Source organism: Pinus tabuliformis, chromosome 2_1, assembly GCF_031772625.1.
Source record: "Pinus tabuliformis cultivar Carrire ecotype Pingquan chromosome 2_1, CPIR1, whole genome shotgun sequence".
In the NCBI taxonomy this organism is placed as follows: domain Eukaryota; kingdom Viridiplantae; phylum Streptophyta; class Pinopsida; order Pinales; family Pinaceae; genus Pinus; species Pinus tabuliformis.
In genome coordinates this window covers 778,483,164-778,488,949 of record NC_142299.1, presented here as the reverse complement: position 1 = coordinate 778,488,949, position 5,786 = coordinate 778,483,164, and the positions used below count along the sequence as shown (strand labels likewise).

Here is a 5,786-nt window from a genome sequence, read left to right as displayed (position 1 = left end):
TCGATAAGCCCCGTAAGCAATTGTTGCATATTCTTTTCTAACATATTTTCTTAATCCATGTACACATCTTGGTAGTTATTGCAATTTTGTAGTTCTTTGATGCATAATGATGTCTTTGAAAATTGGAAAAAACATTGCAATTCTATGGTGAAAATGTATGTGTGATAGGGACAAGAGGATTTATAGCATCATGTCTGATTGAATTACTCCTCAAATGTGGCTATAATGTTTGTGGCACTGCAAGACAACTAGGTATGCCAGCAACAACATATTTCTTCTATCTGAGCCCATCAAAAATATTAATTAGAACAATAAATGACTATTCACTTTTCAAGTTAAATCATACCATTATTATCTGTGAAAACCTAAAAACCTAATTATGGTTTTCTAATGGGAGATTGGGTTTTGATGTATTCCCTAGATCTGGGAAAACAACCTTACATAAATCAAGTGGAGAAAATCCGAAGGGATGCACAAAAGGTAGTGAAGTTGTTAGTAAGGTGTTATTATAGGCCACAATAATGTAAAGGTTAGGTTTAGTTAATTGAGCATAAAAAATGTCACACAATTGTGGTGAAGTGTTAAAATGTTTAGAATGTTCTATATAAGACACTTTGAAATCGTTAATGTTTATGATAATCAAAATGGACAAGTTCAATACTTATCATTTACAGATCGAATAATACTAAATATTTTTTAATTGAATAATGTTGAGAGCATAAATAATGAGCCCTAAGCCCTAAGCCCTAATTACATTAACATAATGACCTTTCCCTTAGTCCACTTTTGTCAGTTCTACAACTTTCACATATCATTTGGGTTGAAGTAATTCCATCTAGATCTTGAATCTCATTGTTAAAATGAATTGTTATCTTCACATGTATAATCAGGGATATTTATGTCTAATGAATTATATTTTTTGGTAAAGCGATCAATATAGTATACATAATTCAAAGTAGGGGAAACAAATAAGAATAAAGATAATTATTACTAAACTCTCAAATGTCACTGCTACATTGGTTAGGTTACCAATGGAATTATTGTATAAAATCATAGGAATACATCCAATGATTATAAGGATGAGAAAGTAAACAAAAAAGAAAATATTTGTAGGAACAGATGCATAATTTATCGTTGAGGAAGGCACTGAAGAAGATCATTTAAGTAAAACAAAACTCCACCCATCCCACTCAAGTCCCTTGTTAAGAATATGAAAATTCTTGTTTCTCCACACAAAAGCCATTGTCGAGCTTGAAGTCTTGAACAATATCCTTGCAACAAGAAGGCACCAATATGAGAACACTATGGAAAAATTGCATTTTGCCTCAACTTTCCAACCATTTTTATTTCTTCTAAATAGCATACAGAATTAATTCTTCAAATAGGTGCTCAATATCGCTCACATATAGGACTTAAACATTAACATAGAAATCGATTTTCCTAAACATAATTCGATTTTGGGTACACACAAAACAAAAATGATATTTGTTGAAATGTTAATTCAATTTAAATCTCCTTGGTGATAAGAAATGTTTGAAAACATTTCACCCATAACACTGACGTATTCAATTAAAAGAAACAATCTATTTACATTTATCAACCATATTTAGTAATGTAATTGTGCATGTGCCTATCGATATATATCAACCACATTTATTTATGATTGTGCTAGTCTTACAGTATGTCAATTATACTATGTCTATAATTATTATGAACTTGTTATTGTCCTATTATAGTTTTTAAAAACTTTATATATAATTCATTTGAAAAACGTATTTACATCACTCTAATTTTTGTTTTGATAAATCTTAGAAAATTATGTTTATAACTTTTTTTTTACTATATGAATAGAATACTTTGAAAAAAGGTAATAATAATAATATTAAATTATAAATCCATAGATTCTATAAATTAAACTATATACTAAATTGTGTGATAATAACATATTATATCATGTATCCATAGAATCTGCCACACTGGTTGACTGATAGATAGAGGAAAAATACATATTTTTTTTAATAATTGAGCATCTAACAATACTATACTATTTACTATACTTGATTTTTACTGTCCTAATCAAGATGAAAGACAATGTATGATTTTTCGTCTTAAGATTCGTTCTGAAAGGTTAAAAAGGACTTTTCACCGGTTACCACCAATAAACCCAACCGTTTCCCCCTGCAAATCACATGTCCACCGACTTGTTACTGTTGATGACGTGTCCATCCAAACAACTATTACCGAAAGTAGGTCGACTTTTTTACACGCCTGCTTTATAGATGGTTTATTTTTTATTATTTTATTATTTTAATTATTTGTAAAGACATTAAAAATAAGAAATTAAATTGCAGAAGAAACTTGTTAAAAGGACATACATAAATGAGATGTCCACTTCCGCACAATACTTATGGCATGTGTCAATTAATAATTAATAAATAAAATATATAATATATTTTTAAATTTATTAAAAAATATACAAGTTAATTTAAATTGATTTTTTATTTGTTATATAAATTCATTTTGTACAGGTTATAGGTTTATCTTAATTTTGGATTTATCAAATGTTGAGAAATCAAATTTTTGGAAGTGTAAATCTTTCTTCAAGTTTTGCACTCAAAAAAAAATTTACACTTAGAGAAAATTGATCCCTCTCTATACTTGAGAGTTTTAGATTTAAGATATATATATATATATATATATATATATATATATATATATATATATATATTATATATATATTTTTATATATATAATAGGTACATTACAACATTACATCTTTCATATTAGGTTAGAAAAGACAATAATAATTAATAAATAAAATAAAAATATCTTTTTAATTTGATAAAAAATATAAAAATTAATTTAAATGGAATTTTTATTTGTTATATAATCGTTTAATTTTGGATGAGATATAGAGATAAAAATCAATAAAAAAGGGATAAAATGAGATATTTATTTATATTTGAATTTCACTTGGTTGTTTAAATGATTGGTAATTGTTTTTAAGGTATAAATGGATTATCTAACCTCCTTGAGCATTGAAGAATTCCTTGAGTTAATTTTCACACATTTATATCTAGTGCAATGGTGCATTCAATTGAACATTGTTAGCATGGTGGACGTCATCTACATGTCATAAGTGGTGCAACTTTATAGCCTAATTCTTATTATCTTCATCATATGAGACCATGATTGCAAGTCTCTCATAAGGCCATCAAGCTTATGATGCCACACATTGTTATGACCCCATCAAATTTTGACTATTTGGCGACCATGGTCATGTAGAAATTGTAGTTTTAACCATACACAATTAATTGTTGCAAATAGACTCTTAATTAAAATATAAAATATGCAACGACAATCACACACATTAACACAAAGATTTTATCCTAGAAACCCAAAAACTGAGAAAACCAACAATATTTTTCAATATATATCCCCTAACATTCATGAACTGCCAATCCATTTACCTTGGATTAGAATACAATTGTAGCTCCTTTAAAAAAGCTACAAAACCACCATGTGCCATAAAATCGTTTTTAGCAAAACCCATGTGTCGAAAATCACTATAAACAAATGCAAAAAACCACCCCCCCAAAAAAGGTCAGGGTTGTTATCTCCAAACCCCCACAAAAGCGAGATTTCGTACCCCTGTGACCCCCTGCTGTGCATCAAACATTTTATAGCATGTGGGGATAATCGTGCAAAGAATATAACACATCCCCAACAGAAAAGACCACAATGCAAAAGATAGCATCCACCAACCAAGTAACTCATCCAAAATCTATACATCGTCAAGGAATGAGATTCCACACTGTTCAAACTTGAATCTAGTAGCCTAGGTGGGGTTGTGTTAGTTTCATTTGGGCCAACAACAAGCAATCTTGAATGTGATGGCCAGGACTAGTGCTAGTAGATATAAGTATTAGGTAGAATTATATAAAGGACTGGATAGTGATACACTTGAGTAACAATGTAGATGTATTTTAATTCCTTCAAATCCAGAGATAAATTAACCCCCCCCCCCCCCACACACATATATATATATAATGTTGAGGCTAAGGGCTAACACAAATAAACTTCCTTATAGGGGTGGAAATCCTCCATAGTTTGGCCAAAATTGGATGGTCAATATGGGGAAGGCTGCCCAACTAGGAAGATAAGTTGTGATGCTCTATTAGTTGAGAAATCACGGGTTCAGTTGTTAAGTAGTAAAACATTTTTTCTTATCTACGAGTTTTGATCCAATATCTCCTCCACATGAGAAGGTTTTCGAACTAGAACAAAAAAACACTATTAGTTATGCTCCATGCTTATGTGTAATACCACCCATTGGGCTCTGAAACCTTGTGGATCCAATTTCAAATAATTTATTCAAGGGACAACCTCCCAAAAAAATATAAAAAAAATGTATCCATCCCAAAACTCAAGGTGGATAGTAGTGAAATTTAGATCAAAGATTTCAATATCAAAAGGATGGTCATTACTTCAATATTCACCTTCAAGAAAAATTTGTTGGAGCCTTAGATACCATTGAAATCTATTAGTTTACACTTAACACTGTGAATGATTATAAAAAAAAAATAATGTAAGGAAATAAGGCACCCTATAACAAAATATCATTGAATTGAGAAGCCATCTAAACCATATACAATATTGAAAATACAATGTCAATTTAAAAACTTACAACCAAAAATCACAATATTTAAAACTTTGACATAAGAAAAACTCCTCTAATACCATCTTCATTTTTAAATCAATATTAATGGTATTAATTTATATATCTAATTCCATTAATTATCTTAAATTCTATTAAAAAATGAAACAAAACAATGTAAATTATGTATTCACAATATTTAATAAATGCAATGAATAAGTATCTTATAATGTATGATGGAATCAAAATGTAAATAACATAACTAAATTTTAGGAGAAACCATTAATGAACGTTCCTATGCTTCTCGGGTTGAGAAAGAAATGACCCAAGGATTATGGAATATATTGGATTACAGATTATTTTAAAGAACTTTGCATTTTTATATTCTTTCATTTTAAATGAAATAATACAATAATAAGGAACTTTTGTTATTATATATAATATTTTAATTATATAGTGTAACTATTTATTACCCATCAACTATCAAGTGGGCTTATAATACAATAATAAGGAACTTTTGTTATTATATATAATATTTTAATTATATAGTGTAACTATTTATTACCCATCAACTATCACGTGGGCTTATTATGTGATTATGACCACATTATGTTTGTTATCATGTTTGGTTATTTTCTAACTATTCCACATTATATTCCTTAGGTATAGTACATTCTAACTACCCTAGGTAGTGAACCTTGTGAAAGGGAAAATAATTGCAATAACGCAGTTAAAATTTTCGACTACCACTTTCTATTAACAACCTAGGGTTCCTATAAGCATAAAAGGTACTATGTACTATATATGAAAACTATGCATAAAAACCTACCTATGAAGGAGGAGATAAATAAACCCTAGGAACGAAAGGACTACTTCATAAAAGAAAATGGCTACAAAGTACTTAAACACTACTCACGGATCGTTACAAATGATATTAAGGAAAGTTATAAATTGATTGAATGGAAAGTTGCAATGAAGAACTTGAAAGCATTTATGGATTAAAGAGATAATCCTACTTATCTTGTCATCAAGAAGATTCAAAGTGAAATGTTGTAAAAATTAACTGAATTGAAGAAATAAACTGGCTATAAAGCATAATTACACCTACTTAAGTTACCTACTAACAACA

At 29.0% G+C, this 5,786-nt stretch overlaps 1 pseudogene; it reads right to left on the bottom strand.

Moving 5' to 3' along the window:
- Positions 1-746: 746 nt before the first annotated feature.
- Positions 747-1,363, bottom strand: LOC149202883 (uncharacterized; annotated as a pseudogene).
- Positions 1,364-5,786: the final 4,423 nt, after the last annotated feature.